The 17,517-nt window shown below is 42.1% G+C and overlaps 1 protein-coding gene across 7 annotated transcripts in view; it reads left to right on the forward strand.

Moving 5' to 3' along the window:
- Nucleotides 1–17,517, forward strand: part of EPS15L1 (epidermal growth factor receptor pathway substrate 15 like 1) — a 252,064-nt gene that overhangs the window by 204,256 nt on the left and 30,291 nt on the right. The gene's annotated exons all lie outside the window — the stretch shown is intronic.

The raw sequence follows: 17,517 nt of genomic DNA on the forward strand, positions 1-17,517 counted from the left end.
ATATATATGTGAGCACAGACACAATTTTCAGACTTTTGGCTCTGTATGCCACCAGAATAAATTAAAACTAAGCAATCCAAATGAATTTGAACTGCAGAATTTCAGCTTTAATTCAAGGGGTTGAACATAAATATCTAGTAGAAATTTTAGGAACTGCAACCATTTTTATGCACAGTCCCTCCATTTTCAGGGGCTCAAATGTAATGGGACAAATGAATATACTCAGAAATAAAAAATGTTAATTTTTAATATTTTGTTGAGAATCCTTTACTGGCAATGACTGCCTGAAGTCTGGAACCCATGGACACTACCAAAGACTGGGTTTCCTCCTTTTTGATGCTTTGCCAGGCTCTAATTGCAGCTGCCTTTAGTTGTTTGAGGGTCTTTCTGCCTTTAGTTTTGCCTTCAGAAAGTGAAATGCATGCCTATGCTATCACACTGCCTCCACCATGATGTATGCTTTGGATAATGAGCTGTTCCAAGCCTTCTCCACATTTATTTCTTCCCATCATTCTGGTACAGATTAATCTGCGTTTCATCCGTCCAAAGAATGCTTTTCTAGAACTGGTCTGGCTTTTTTTAGATGTTATCTGGCAAAGTCTAATCTGGCTTATGAATGGTTTGCACCTTGTGGTGAACCCTCTGTATTTGCTCTCGTGAAGTCTTCTCTTGATTGTACACTTTGACAGTGATACGCCAACGTCCTGGAGAGTGTCCTTTACTTGTCTGGATGTTGTGAATGGGTTTTTCTTTACCATAGAGAGGATCCTGTGATCATCCACCACTGTCGTCTTCGGTGGACGCCCATACCTTTTTATGTTGCTGAGCTCACCAGTGCATTCTTCTTTTCTCAGAATGCACCAAACGGTTGATTTTGCCACTTCTAATGTTGCTGCCATCTCTATGATGGTGCTGCGCTACCCCAATAGTGAATTTAAATAAGTGAGATAGGTGTACCAAAATGGCGGCTGCAGTCCACGCCGGAAATGACATCACCACGCTTCCGTTCTATGCATTACATCACGAATCACGTGACTTCCTCAGGGGTAGCGCAGTATTTATATATATTTTTTTCTTCACCCACGGGATTGAGTCATATTTATTTCATTTGTTCACCTGCTGGTAATTTTATTCTATTCATCTGTGCATACTTTATTAAATTTTTTTCTATTTATCTCACTTATTTAAATTCACTATTGGGATAGTGCAGCACTATTCCCTGTACTTTTGTTATCACTATTTGGTAATATAGATAGGGGCTAGCAGCCACCCAGAGTCTGTTGAATACCACACTTAGAATCAACTCCAGACCTTTTACCTGCTTAATTGATGAAGAAATAACAAAGGAGTAGCCCACGCCTGGCCATGAAACAGCTTTTGATTCAGTTGTCCAATCACTTTTGGTCTCTTGAAAAAGGGAGGATGGCTACTTGTAAGAGCTGTAATTCCTAAACCCTTCCTCCACTTTGGATGTACATGCCCTCAAATTAAACCTAAGAGTGTGCACTTTCAGCCCATAGCCATTATATAATTATAGCTTGAAGGTGTTTATGTAAATACTTGAAAAAACTAAAATTTGCCTGTGTCCAAATACCGTATTTTCCGGCGTATAAGACGACTTTTTGTACTTAAAAACACACCCCAATAATTGGGGGTCGTCTTATACGCCGGGTATAGAACGCTGGATGTGCGGTAATACTGTATGGTAGCTTCAGCTACATACAGTGTACCGCGCTGAGCCAATCACAGCGAGCGATGTATTCTATTAATGAATACAGAGCCTGCTTGAATTGGCTGAAGTTGTGACATCATCAGCCCGCCTCTCTGACACAGCCAATCTGAGCAGGCTCTGTATTCATTAATAGAATACATCACTTGCTGTGATTGGCTCATATGACGTCCTCCTATTCTCCGCGCATGCACGGCGATGCGCTTAGTCCCTCGGACACAGCTATCACCGATCACGGAAAGAGCCGAAGATATTGGCTCGGTCATGTGATCAGCTGTGTCCAATCACAGCTGATCACATGTAAACAGGGAAATGCCGGTTATCGGCATTTCTCTCCTCTCGAGCTGTCACGCTGACAGCTCGAGAGGAGAGGAGAGCCGGTAATCAGCTTTCCGCGGAGGGGACATGTACACTGATCATCAGGGCACTGATGATCAGTGTAGCCCCAGCAGTGCCAGCTGTCAGTGTCCATCAGTGCCACATCAGTGCCCATCTGAGCTGCCTTTCAGTGTCACCCATCAGTGCCAGTTAGTGCCAGTCAGTGCCATGTATCAGTGCTGCCTTTCAGTGCCCATCAGTGATGCCTGTCAATGCCCATCAGTGCTGCCAATCAGTGCCGTCTATCAGTGCGCATCAGTGCCGTCTATCAGTGCGCATCAGTGCCGCCTATCAGTGCCATGTATCAGTGCTGCCTTTCAGTGCCCATCAGTGATACCTGTCAATGCCCATCAGTGCCACCTACCAGTGCCTCCTCATCAGTGCCCATCAGCGCCACCTATTTCATATGGGTACAGTGTTGCATGACCGCGCAATTATCATTCAAAGTGTGACAGCGCTGAAAGCTGAAAATTGGCCTGGGGAGGAAGTGGGTATAAGTGCCCTGTAGGCTAGGGGTTAAATGGTGTTGCCTCAGAAGTGGGGTAGTCTTATACGCCAAGTATAGCCCAAAACCTATGTTTTAACTGGAAAATTAGGGGGTCGTCTTATACGCCAGAAAATACGGTATATATGGACCTAACTGTACATACATGTATAAACACATACAGCGGGTAACATAAATATTAAACATGTCACCATTATTTCTAAAGTTGCTATTGGCCTGTATGCACGCTCACCATGCAAAACTCCATTGCTGAAGAAAAAGCATGTTGAAGCTTGTTTAAAGTTTGCTGCACAACATTTAGACAAGATTGTGAAATACTAGAAGAATATAGTCTGGTCAGATGAGACCAAAATTGAACTCTTTGGATGCCATAATACACACGATGTCAAGTGGCACTGCAAATTAACCCAAAAACACCATTCCAACAGTGAAGTTTGGAGGTGGGAACATCATGGTGTCGGACTGTTTTTCAGCATACGGTGCTGGCAATCTTCATATCTTGAAGGAAGAATGAATGGAAAAATGTACCAAGACATTCTTGATAAAAATTTGCTGCTATCTACCCGGATGATGAAGATGAAATGAGGGTGGACATTTCAGAAAGACAATGATCCCAAACACAAAGCCAAGGAAACTCTCAATTGGTTTCAAAGGAAAAAAAAATAAAGCTGCTAGAATGGCCCCAGGCAGTCACCTAACATAAAAACTATGGAAAGAACTAAAGATCAGAGTTCGTAGAAGAGGCCAACGGACTCTTCAGGATTTGAAGACTGTGTGGAAGAATGGCCCAAAGTCACACCTGAGCAATGCAGGCGACTGGTTTCTCCATGCAGGAGAAACCAGTCTTAAAGCTTAAAGCTTTCATTACCAACAAAGGATTTTGTACAATGTATTAAATAAGTTTCAGTTAGTGTATTCAATACCTTTTCCCTGTATCATTCCATTTTATTACACATAACTTACTTTCTGAACTTATTTGTTTTGGTTTCTTTGTGTGTATGTGTTGCATGGGTTGTTACGGACATGTGGTGACATGTCACTGGCACCTTTAGAAATACACTATATTGCCAAAATTATTGGGATGCCCCTCCAAATCATTGGATTCAGGTGTTCCAATCACCTCCATGCCCACAGGTATATAAAATCAAGCATCTAGGCATGCAGACTGCTTCTACAAACATTTGTGAAAGAATGGGTTGCTCTCAGGAGCTCAGTGATTTCAAGCTTGGTACCGTGATAGGTTGCCACCTGTGCAGTAAGTGCATCTGAAATTTCTTTCCTTGCTACTAAATATTCTAAGCTCAGCTGTTTGTGGTATTATAATAAAGTGGAAGCAACTGGGAAGAACAGCAACACAGCCACGAAGTGGTAGGCCACGTAAAATGACAGAGCGGGATCAGCGCATGCTGAAGGGCACAGTGCGCAGAAGTTGCCAACTGTCTGCAGAGTCAACAGTTAAAGACCTCCAAACTTCATGTGGCCTTCAGTTTAGCAACCCAACAGTGCGTAGAGAGCCTCATGGAATGGGTTTCCATGGCCGAACAGCTGCATCCAAGCCTTACATCACCAAGTGCAATGCAAAGCGTTGGATGCAGTGGTGTAAAGCACGCCGCCACTGGATTCTAAAGCAGTGTAGAAGTTTTCTTTGGACTGATGAATCACGCTTTTCTGTCTGGCAATCCGATGGACGTGTCTGGGTTTGGTGGTTGCCAGGAGAACAGTACTTGCGTAACTGCATTGTACAAGTGTAAATTTTGGTAGAGGGGGTATTATGGTGTGGGTTTTTTTTTCAGGGTTTTTTTTCAAGGGAAATACTGAAATATCACTTTGTCATACAGTAAGTATTCAGACTCTTCGCAGCAACACTTGAAATTTAGCTGAGGTTCCTCCCATTTCTCGTGATCCTTGCTGAGATGTTTTTACTCCTTGCTTGGAGTCCACCTATGTTAAATTAAATGATTGGACATGATTTGGAAAGGAAAGTTAAACACCTCTTTACAAAAGGCCTCACAGCTGACAATGAATGCTATATCAGAGCAAAAGTCATGAGGTCAAAGGAACTGCATATAGAGCTCAGAGACATTATTATTGCAAGACACAAATCGGGGGGGAGAAGACTACAAAAAAATTTCTATTGCGCTGAAGGTTCCCAAGAGCACAATGGCCTCCATGATTTTCAAATGGAAGAGGTTTGGCACAACCTGGACTCTTCACTTTGGTCACCCTGACAAACTGAACAATCAGGGGAGAGAAGGGCCTTATTAAGAGACATGACCAAGAACCTGATGGTCACTCTGACTGAACTCCAGAGATCCTGTGTGGAGATGACACAAAGTTCCAGAAGGACAACCATCACCGCAACCCTCCACCGATCTGGGCTTTATCTGGCTAGATGGAGTGCAAAAAGCCCACTTGAAATTTGCAAAAAAGCACCTGAAGGACTCTCAAACTGTGAGGAACAAGATTCTCTGGTCTGATGAAACCAAATATGAACTGTTTGGCTTCAATTCTAAATGTTATGTCTGGAGGAAACCAGGTGCCGCAATAACCTCAACCAAACGTTTCCTGTAGGTGCAGATCAGACCTGCACAACGATCTGGAGTAATTTTGGACCACTCCTCTTCACAAAACTGTTTCAGTGTAGCAATATTCTTGGGATGTCTGGTGTGAATCGCTCTCTTAAGGTCATGCCACAGCATTTCAATCGGGTTGAGGTCAGGACTCTGACTGGGCCACTCCAGAAGGCGTATTCTGTGCTGTTGCAGCCATTGTTTTGTTGAATTACTTGTATGCTTTGGGTCATTGTCCTGTTGCATCACCCATCCTCTGCGGAGCTTCAGTTGGCGGACAGATGGTCGTACATTTTCCTGCAAAATGTCTTGATAAACTCTGGAATTCATTTTCCCATCAATGAAAACAATCCGTCCAGTCCCTGAGGCAGCAAAGCAGCCCCAAACCATGATGCTCCCTCCGCCATGTTTTACAGTGGGGATGAGGTTTTGATGTTGGTGTGCTGTGCCTTTTTTTTCTCCACACATAGTGTTGTGTGTTCTTCCCAAACAACTCAATCTTGGTTTCATCTGTCCACAGTATGTTTTGCCAGTAGTGCTGTGGAACATCCAGGTGCTCTTTTGCAAACTTCAAACGTGCTGCAATATTCTTTTTGGACAGCAATGGCTTCCTCCGTGTCCTCCCATGTACTCCATTCTTGTTTAATGTTTTCCTTATTGTAGATGTGTCAACAAAAATGTTAGCATGTGCCAGAGATTTCTGTAGGTCTTTAGCTGACACTCTGGGATTCTTCTTTACCTCATGCAGCATTCTGCGCTGTGCTCTTGCAGTCATTTTTACAGGACGACCACGCCTAGGGAGAGTAGCAACAGTGCTAAACTTTCTCCATTTGTAGATAGTCTGTCGTACCGTGGACACATGAACATCAAGGCTTTTGGAGATACTTTTGTAACCCTTTCCAGCTTCATGCAAGTCAACAATTCTTGATTGTAGGTCTTCTAAGAGCTCTTTTCTGCGAGGCATGGTTCACATCAGACAGTGCTTCTTGAAACCAGTAAACCCAAAACAGGTGTTTGTTTTTTAAGGGCAGGACAGCTGGCAGCAACACATCCAATATCATCACACTGATTGGAGTCAAGGTTGGCTCACTCCTGGCTCCAATTTGCTCTGGGAGAAGTCATTAAGCTAGGGCCTCACATACTTTTTCCTCCCTGCACTGTGAATGTTTACATGTTATGTGCAATTAAACCATGGCAACATCTAATTTTTGTGTAGTATTATGTTCAGCAGACTGTGTTCTTCTATTGTTGTGACTTAGATGACGTTCAGAGCACATTTTATGCCCAGTTCATGCAAAACTCCATGTAATCCCAAGGGATTCACATACTTTTTCTTGCAACTGTAAGTATTTGATCCCCTTCACAAAACATGACTTAGTACTTGGTGGCAAATCCCTTGTTGGCAATCACAGAGGTCAGACGTTTCCTGTAGTTGGCCACCAGGTTTGCACACATCTCAGGAGGGATTTTGTCCCACTCCTCTTGGCAGATCCTCTCCAAGTCATTAAGGTTTGGTGGCTGACGTTTGGCAACTTGAACTTTCAGCTCCCTCCACAGATTTTCAATCGGATTAAGGTCTAGAGACTGGCTAGGCCACTCCAGGATCTTAATGTGCTTCTTCTTGAGCCACTCCTTTGTTGCCTTGGCCGTGTGTTTTGGGTCATTGTCATGCTGGAACACCCATCCACGACCCATTTTTAATGCCCTGGATTTGATGGTATATTGCTCCATCTATCGTCCCTTTGATGCTTTGCAGTTGTCCTGTCCCCCTAACAGAAAAACAGCCCCAAAGCAGAATGTTTCCACCACCATGTTTGACAGTTGGGATGGTGTTTTTTGGGGTCATAGGCAGCATTCCTCCTCCTCCCAACACGGCGAGTTGAGTTGATGCCAAAGAGCTCGATTTTAGTCTCATCTGACCCCAACACTTTCAACCAGTCATCCTGTGCATCATTCAGATGTTCAGTGGCAAACTTCAGACAGACCTGGACATGTGCTTTCTTGAGCAGAGGGACCTTGCGGGCACTGCAGGATTTCAATCCTTGTCGGCGTAGTGTGTTACCAATTGTTTTCTTGGTGACTGTGGTCCCAGCTGCCTGGAGATCATTGACGAGATCTTCACGTGTAGTTCTGGGATGATTCCTCACTGTTCTCATGATCATTGACACTCCACGAGGTGAGATCTTGCATTGTGCACCAGACCTAGGGAGACTGTCAGTTGTTTTGTGTTTCTTCCATTGCGAATGATTGCATCAACTGTTGTCGCCTTCTCCCCAAGCTGCTTGACGATAGATTTGTAGCCCAGTCCAGCCTTGTGTAGGTCTACAATCTTGTCCCTGACATCCTTGGACAGCTCTTTGGTCTTTGCCATGGTGGAGAGTTTGGAATCTGATTGTTTGATTGCTCCTGTGGACAGATGTCTTTTATACAGGTAACAATGAGATACGCAGCACTTCCTTTAAGAGACTGCTTCTAATCTCAGCTTGTTACTTGTATGAAAGACACCTGGTAGCCAGAAATCCTGCTGAATGATCAAGTACTTATTTCCCTCATGAACATGCAAATCAGTGCATAATTTGTTATACATGCATTTCTTTTGAATTTTTGTTGCTATTCTGTCTCTCAGTGTTACAATACACCTACCATTCGATTTTTAGACTGATCATTTCCTTGTGAGTGGGCAAACATTCAAAATCAGCAGGGGATCAAATACTTATTTCCTTCACTATACATGTGATATTTCAGTTTTTTCTTTTTAATAAATTCACAGACATTTTCTAAAATTCAGTTTTCACTTCGTCATTATGCGGTACTGAGTGTAGATTAATGAATTTAAACAACTGTTATATCGGGTTGCAACATAACAAAATTGAAAAAAATGAAGGGGGTCTGAATACCTTATGAATGCACTGTATATATATGTGTTTTTGGATAAAATCCTCCCTGGCTCCTTCATAGTCACTGGATACTGCCCTGAGCATCTCTCTTCCTGCGCTGTGAGAATTAACAGCAGCCACTGCAACAGAAAAAAATTATTGCCACTCACCCTCCCACTTCTGCCCTTTCCACTATTTATATTGCTTGTATTACAATTCTTCCATAATGCATCACGTTTTGTGAATGGAGGAGGTGCAGTTTAATGACAGGAGCCTCAGCGCCCATTCACATAACCCCATGCATTGTAGGAGAGTGGTAATATGAGAAATATAATTGGCCAAGAGGCAGAAAGGGGTGAGCGAACAGCATAACTTTTCTCATTCGGACCAGCTGCTGTTAACTCTGTCTGGCTAAGAAGACCCTACAAGAATAATTTTTACCAGAAGGGGCTGCTTGCAGGTGATGGGATACATGCCATTACACATAGCTAATGTGTTTGGTGTTTGCAGCCTACCAGTCATTAAATGTGGAGGCTGCATCAGCCATCATGTTGCAGACAGCAACTTTCTCAGTCTGGGGTTGGGGGAGGGTTAAATGTATTAGCAGATTTAAATACACTAATTGAAGCCCAACTTCAGCTAACACTTATCAGTTACAGCAAAAAACAATTTTTCTTTTGGGATAAAAGGTTTACATAAATATAAATAAAAACTGATCAATTTAACCACGCCTGCCAGTGTTAAGTGGTTTGTCTCTTCCATGTAAATGAATATATTCTGCTGGAGAGCTTTTGAAAAACATCAGACTTGCTGGCTGGATCACCAGATGAAACTAGAAGACAGACTAAAAAAAAGTACATGAATGAAGCCATCACATCTAAGAATTAGTAATATGCAATTTACACTGCTCAAAAACATTAAAGGAACACTTTGAAACCACATCAGATCTCAATGGGGAAAAATATCATGCTGGATTTCTATACTGATATGGACTGGGTAATGTGTTAGGAATGTAAGTATACCCCCATTGTTTGGTGGAAATTAACATTATCAACCTACAGAGGACTTAACTAAAAGACACCCTAAAAATCAAAGTGAAAAAATTATGCAGCAGGCTAGTCCATTTTGCTGAAATTTCATTGCAGCAACTCAGAATGGTACTCAGCAGTTTGTATGGCCCCCTCATGTTTGTATGCATGCCTGCCAACGTTGGGACATGCTCCTAATGAGAAGACGGATGGTGTCCTGGGGTATTTCCCCCCAGATCTGGACCAGGGCATCACTGAGCTCCTGGACAGTCTGAGGTGCAACCCGGTGGCATCGGATGGACTGAAACATGATATCCCAGAGGCGTTCTATTGGATTTAGGTAAGGCAAGCGTGGGGGGCCATTCAATGGTATCAAGTCCTTCGTCCTCCAGGAACTGCCTGCATACTCTCGCCACAAGAGGCTAGGGGTATTGTCATGCACCAGGAGGAGCCCAGGACCCACTGCACCAGCGTAGGATCTGACAGTGGGTCTAAGGATTTCATCCCGATACCTAATGGCAGTCAGGGTGCCATTGTCTAGCCGTTAGAGGTCTGTGTGTCCCTCCATGGATATGCCTCCCCAGACTATCACTGACCCACCACCAAAACGGTCATGCTGAATGATGTTACAGGCAACATAACAGTTTCCACGGCTCCTCCAGACCCTTTCACGTCTGTCACATGTGCTCAGGGTGAACCTGTTCTCATCTGTGAAAAGGACAGGGCACCAGTGGTGGACCTGCCAATTCTGGTGTTCAATGGCAAATGCCAATCGAGCTCTATGGTGCTGGGTAGTGAGCACAGGGCTCACTAGAGGACGTCAGGCCACCCTCATGAAGTCTGTTTCTGATTGTTTGGTATGAGACATTCACACCAGTAGCCTTCTGGAGATAATTTTGTAGGGCTCTGGCAGTGCTCATCCTGTTGCTCTTTGCACAAAGGAGCAGATACCAGTCCTGCTGATGGGTTAAGGACCTTCTATGGCCCTGTCCAGCTCTTCTAGAGTAACTGCCTGTCTCCTGGAATCTCCTCCATGCTCTTGAGACTGTGCTGGGTGACACAGCAAACATTCTGACAATGGCACATATTGATATGCCATCCTGGAGGAGATGGACTGCCTGTGCAACCTTTGTAGGGTCCAGGTATCGCCTCATGCTACAAGTAGTGACACTGACCCTAGCCAAATGCAAAACTAGTGAAACAGTCAGAAAAGATGAGCAGGGAAAAAAATGTCAGTGGCCTCCACTTGTAAAACCATTTCTATTTTGGGGGTCATCTCTTTGTTGCTGATCTAGTGCACCTGTTGTTAATTTCATTAACACTAAAGCAGCTGAAACTGATTAACAACCCCCCCCCCGACCGGATCAATATCCCAGGAGTTTCATTGACTTGATGCTATACTCTGACTAAAAAGTGTTCCTTTCATTTTTTGAGCAGTGTAATTAATGTTGGCTTTTGGGTTTAATATTATTTTAACTTGACCTTTAAAGTGTTACTAAACCCACAACAGTAAAATCAGTCTGTGTATGCAGTACAGCCTGCTGGTTATACTCACTTGGGAACTTAAGGGGCTAATCCTCTGCATTGTGTAAAAAAGATGTTTGATCCTGTCTTCTCTGATCCACCCCTTCTTCCACATTCTCCATTTCATCTCCTGATAGAATACAGCCTCGAGGACACTCTGCACATGCTCAGCTTGGTGTCTACTGCTAGAGAGTTTTTTTTTTATTTTTCTTGAGAGGGGGCATGTGATCAGCACAGGGCCAATCAGTACTGTCCAGACAGAGGGTCAGGGGTTATGCAATTTCATAGGGCAGTGAGAGGAGAATGAAAACTCCTCCTAAAAACATTAACCAGCACTCGGCTGAACACTGATAGAAGTCACAAAACTTCTCTAACTACCGATAAGAAAAGATATTTTGCAGTTTATATTTACTAAAATAAATGTATTTCCATGTTCTGTGTACTGTGGGAGATCAGACATAGTGAATGTAGGGTCCTGGGTTTAGTAACACTTTAATGTTGAAATGCATCACATAATCTGTTTTCACTTGCTTCACATGCTAAGCCTAACGTAGAAATAAAAGTGCAAAGCAGAACTGAGACTACAAAGCTGTGAGCATAATACACATATAAATAGATCTTTATTTTGAGGGCACCACACATGCAAATCCCTTTAGGCCATAAAGATTGGTTTAGTATACTGTTTATAATTATATCCAGTGTTCTGATTTTGATTTTCTTATACTATGATTTCTCTCTCCATATAAATTGATTACTTTCTGGTTTCCTGGCCAAGGCAAATGTTGTTATACATCCCAGGAGTCTTCAGGAGAGGAGGAGGGGTTTTCTCAGCAAAGCATACCCTCCAGCATGCATGTATGAGCTAAGGGCAGATGGATTCCAGGGAATAAATGCTAGATAAATCATCTGCCCTTACTCAAGATGGCCATGGCTGGAAATGCTAAAGGCTGTTTTTGAAAGTGATTTCTCTTCAAAATAAAGCATGGAGACATGAATGGATGGGTTTGCTTTAAATATTAAAAATGAATTAAATAGCGTTTATGGTGCTCATATGCAGTGTAGTTCTGCTTTAACAGTTCAGGTCTTCCTCAAGCTCCATTAAAGCTGTGGTAAACCCAAAAACAAAATGTATTGCAGTTTGCCAATCCTGTACATTATTACAGTGCTTAATATTTCTAATCTGTCTGTGTTGCCATGTGTTTGTATTAAAAAGTGTCCTTTGTTTGAAATATCTGGTGATTCTGCCATCCTTGGTTGCCTTGCATTTCTATTTTAAACTGAATGGGTTGTTTTACAAGGTAAGGTTTCTATATACTTTTACATGTGGTGGCTGCATTTGTTTTCTTGTTGTAGACTTGTTTTAATTTATTTTCACCTGGAGATCCACAAAGTCACACACTTCCTGTTTTAAGGTGTTTCCACTCTGGATGGAGCTGCAATGGAGCCACCCTTGGACAGCAGCACTGTCAGTCTGTAGATGGGGCTAGTGTTAGATGCACTGCATATTTAGGTAATCTTAACTAACAAATTATAGCTGAACTGTAACAGTTTTTAGGCAGTTACACCAAAAGCTTTTTTTTCCTTTTGAGAGAATAAAAGCTGACCATTGCAAACACTCTCTACCTATCAGTGTAAAATGGTTTTTCTGCACCCTAACTGCTGGATCGACTTCAATACAACCAGCCTGCCTTTAGATGGATCATATCTTGGCCAGTTCTTTTTGAATTCGACGAAATTCAATCTATCTATGACCAGTTTTATTGGCCAAATCACCAGGTGAAAATAAAGGAAAAAAAATGTCTAAAAAAAAACAAAAATGCAGCCATTACATCTAAGGATTGTTAAGATGCAATAGAACCCCTTTTTTGTTTTGGGCTTAATACTATGAGGAGTTTCCTCTGGCATCCCTCACTTCTCAGCTTAGCACACAATTCTGTTAGTGACACAAACAATCAGCTGCAAACTTTTTCATTGGAGTGCATTTACCCATGATTTACATTGCATTTGGTTTACTAGAATACACTTTATTTAACCCTTTCTTGAAGGAGGGTAAAACAAATCTTAATGTCTGAACACAGTTTTGCAACTCTGACCTGTGTTGGTAAAACTGCACATATCATTGCAATTAGTATCTCCAAGTGAATTATACCTAGACAAATTGGGCTTTCATTTTGGTGGTGAATGGTAAAACACGCCATGACCTCTGACCCTGACCTAGATGAAACCCTGATAACTAAAGACCTCCAAACTTTGTGTGTCCTTCAGATTAGTGCAACAGTGCGTGGAGAGCTTCATGGAATGGGTTTCCATGGCTGAGCACCTGCATCCAAGCCTTATATCACCAAGTGCAATGCAAAGCGTCAGATGCAGTGGTGTAAAGCACACTGCCACTGGACTCTAGATCAGTGGAGACATGTTTTCTGGAGCGATGAATCATGCTTGTCTGTCTGGCAATCCGATGGATGTGTCTGGGTTTAGAGGTTGCCAGAAGAACGGCACTTGCCTGTCTGCATTGTGCCAAGTGTAAAGTTTGTTAGAGGGGGGATTATGGCATGGGGTTGTTTTTTAGGGGTTGAGCTTGGCCCTTAGTTCCAGTGAAAGGAAGTCTTAAGGCATCAACCAAGACATTTTGGATAATTTCATGCTCCCAACTTTGTGGGAATAGATTGGGGATGGCCCCTTCCTGTTTCAATATGACTGAGCACAAGTGCACAAAGCAAGGTCCATAAAGACGTGGATGAGTGAGTTTGGGGTGGAGGGACGTGACTGGCCTGCACAGGGTCCTGACCTCTACCCCTTAGAACACCTTTGGGGTGAATTAGAGCGGAGACTGCAAGCCAGGCCTTCATGTCCAATATCAGTGTCTGACCTCACAAATGCACTTCTGGAAGATTGGTCAAGCATTCCCATAGGCACACTCCTAAACCTTGTGGACAGCCTTTCCTAAAGAGTTGAACCTGTTATAGCTGCAAAGGGTGGGTCAACTCAGTATTGATCCCTATGTACTGGGATGTCATTAAAATTAATGTATGTGTAAAGGCAGGGGTCCCAATACTTTTGGCAATATAGTGTATATTTTCCACCATTTAGGAGGAGAAAAAAAACACAGGGGCAGACTGAAAAGTAACTAATCACTGTTATAGCCAATCAAATTGTTAATACAAGACCCTTGGTGAGAAGAGAGAAACACTGGTACAGGGTTAGGGCCCAATTTCATGAGGCTGCATATATGTGGAACACTCTAAGGGAAGAGGTTAAAAGCAGTCTTTTGTTAAACTAACAGTTCTTGGAGATCACTTCCTTCTTCTACAGATTTCCCTTTGTTTGTGACAGACCTCTCTCTATCGCCAGCATGTCGTGTATGGCTCATTATTGGCATGTGATGACAAACCCTATGGTGGTATTTCCATGATGTCCTGGACTGGCAGTAAGTTGGTTCAGTGTTTGGTGTAATTAAACCCAAAAGAAGACTGGCAGACAGCATTGGAGGACACTGATGCATGAAGAAGGTGAGTATTCTTGTCATTTTTAAATGGGGGTGGGGCAATAGAGTTAAAATAGTTGTTTTATAGGGTTTCATTATCTACAATTTAATGTGGCAAAGCAAATCAATAAAATATGTAACTCCTGATTAGAAACAGCAGAGCTTTTCTACACATGTGACATTGCCAAGGTACACACTGTTCTTCCAGCCTCACAGGAGTTAATTTAAGTATACCTACCTACTCTTGCTTCAGATTATTGGATTCAATCAATGGCGTCATCAGCGGTCAGGGTCTAGAAATAGTAAAAGGCATACTGTGGAGACATGCAGTGGATGAAACAATGGGCCTGGGCAAAAGAACATCTGTAAAATGACTATCATTCACAAATTATATGTCTTACACTGTTTAAAGGATACATCAGTCAGCCATAGCTTTATTACCACTGGTAGGTTAAGTGAATAACCTTGTTACAATGGTATCTGAAAGTCAGTGAGATATTCGGCAGCAAGTAAACATGTTGTCCCTGAAGCTGATTTGTTGAAAGTAGAGTAAATGGGAATAACAGTTTGTTGCATATGGGCCTGCATAGCCACAGATGGGTCAGGGTGCCAATGCTGACCCATGTCCACAGCTGATAGTGTCTACAATGGGCAGGCATGATCATCCATAAAACATATTTAAAGGCTTTAGCCAAAAATTTGACAAGTGGTATGCTGCAATCACTGAATTTTATTTTTGAAAATTTATTTGTAAAAAACTTTTTTCAGATTAGTGATAATGTGATGTTTTTGCATTTCTTTATGAACACACAACTTGAAGTGGCCCTCTTTCATATGGTGGAGGGCCACGTAAACTGCAAAAAGTAATTAAATGGTTCTCGTAGCTTACTTAAGTAACAGATATTTTATGTATTTGTTGGTGCAGAGGAAAAAAAACACTTACAATCTTGAAGGTAATCTGTGGTTTCCCTCAAAAAGCCGAGGGATGAGTAGAACTGAAAGTTCAGTTGCAAAGTGGAATGGGCGTGTAAGAGCAGTTAAAATAATTACTATTACATTTCTTGTTTTTCTGCGGCTAAGAGTATGATCACAAAACCTCCAGGTGCGCAATCACCTTTTACAATAGTGTTTGAGGAGTGAGCTTTTTACTGTAACAGTTAACGGACATGTGCTGTTAGAGCTCATCACTTTGGAAATGGTTCAAAGTATTTGCTCATATATTGCATTCAGCTCATAACACTATAAGTACACTATAAGCTTTAATTTTCTCCTCTAGTAGAAAAACATGGATCAATAAATGTTCCTTTTTTTAGCATATTTTATCATTTTTAAGTTTCCCTGTAGCATCCTGCATGTACCTTAAGCCCTGACTGGTCATGTGTCTCTACCCAAGTTGAAATTTCACAACATCCATCCCAATACTAAGCACTACCTGTCATTCAGTTGTCAAATGTGTGAATCTGGGGCTTGGCATCAAGGCGGTGTGGCCTAATCATCACTGAGGCAAAAAGTGAAGGTACCATGTACAGCCTTGGCCTTGGATCCAACAGGGCTCTGAGTGAGTACAAGGATTAATGTAAAGACTAGCATAGGCAATCCAAGGTGTCTGAAATTTAGCACTGTTACCTTTCAGTTCAGGTTACGTTCACCTTAAAGAATAAGTTTCCCTTTCTAGGAAAAAAATAATAAATGCACATATTTTTGGAGTGGCTAAAAAAATGTGCATTTATCCATTTTAGGAGCTTGTGAAGCATTGTACTTGTGATTAGCAGATTTGTGGGTGCAATCTCAGGCTCCTGCAGACTGTGTAAACTGCTCATTACTCGTAAGGGCAGGCAGTTACACAATGACAGGAGGACTCACTAGTACCCTTGTAGTTCAATGAGAACTACAAGCTGCCAACCGCAAAGGGTGTCAGTACTTGTAGTTCGTTCATTCACAACTCTGAATAAATGATGAGGCCGTGTGGGCAGAGCCCTGCATGGCCGCGTTCCTTTGTGACAGCGGGTGCAGGGAGAAGATCCCTGGCATGCTGTCACCATTTTCAAGGGAATCAAGAGGAGGCTGCAGGAGCGGGAATATGCTACATGTTCCAACCAAAAAAAGGATGGAACATGTAACATGTTCCCAAAGGTTGAACATTTCTTTTAAGGTCCAGTCCTCTTAAAGCTAATTATCTGACCATTTTTAATATGGCAAGTGACAATTCATTAGAAATTATATAACTCTTTGCTAGCTGGCATATTAAAACTGTAAGCCAGCTGCTCACGGTTAGCATTTTCTAGTGAGGGTACTCACAGATGCAAAGATTTATAATTTGTGATAGTTTTTTTTTTCTGTTCTGTCTAACATATTTAGTAGGAGCCCTCGTGACCACCAGGCTCACGCTAGCACCCATCTAGCAGCAGACTGCACAGTAGCTATGTCTGGTACTCTTTACCTCCCTTTATAGGAACAAGAGTGGCAACATCAGCGTGACTTGACACTGCATCCTTCATTAATTTTGACACAGTATAAACCATGCAAAATACTTCTGAACCTCCCATTGGAGCCAAATGGCTTAATGCACAACTTCCAGAGCGTGCTGTAGAGTGTTCTGCACTTGTCAGGAACGTGTGTTGAACTCCCTTGTGAAGTGCTCTTGTGTGCAAGGCCTTGAACCTGACAACTGGCATCTATCATGGGCAACACATTCATTTATATTGCCAATAGGTCATTATAAACTGTGTCTTGCTATTATGTGGATAATCTGATATGTGATTTGGAACACTAAGGGGTCTATTTATAAATCTTTTCAGCCAAGATTCTCTTGTTTCCAATTTTTTTTTTTTTTTTATATTTTTTTTTTTTTTGCATCTGCATCCACTAGGGGCAACCATGCAGGAGCAGGTCCACAGACCCAAATGCACATTGGGTTGATTTACTAAAACTGGAGAGTGCAAAATCGGGTGCAGCTCTGCATAGAAACCAATCCGCTTCCAGGTTTTTTTTTTCTCAAAGCTTAATTGAAGAAGTTGAAGTTAGAAGCTGATTGATTACCATGCACAGCTGCAGCAGATTTTGCACTCTCCAGCTTTAGTAAATCAACCCCATTGTCTGCTGTCCAGTCCATGCACCTGCTCCTGTATGCCTGTCATACTTTGACAATGTGGCTGTGTCCGTGCAGACACACCAAAAAAAAAAAAAATAGCGCTCATGTCTGCTATTATGTCAAAGTAGGAAGAGATCCCATAGCTTTGTAAATACATTTTGTCTAAACCATATGTTGAAAAGTGTTTATGATAAAACATTGTGTAGTATAGATCTTTGTTTCAAGCTTTGTTTAAACGTATACAACCACCAGTATGATCCTGAGTAGCAATTAAAGTCATTAAATCATGAAGTCGTCATTGAATAAATCTTGCCTATTCCATTTGTTGAAGG

This window comes from Staurois parvus, unplaced genomic scaffold, assembly GCF_062004578.1.
Source record: "Staurois parvus isolate SC_StPar_1 unplaced genomic scaffold, SC_StPar_1.0 ptg000096l, whole genome shotgun sequence".
Taxonomy (NCBI): domain Eukaryota; kingdom Metazoa; phylum Chordata; class Amphibia; order Anura; family Ranidae; genus Staurois; species Staurois parvus.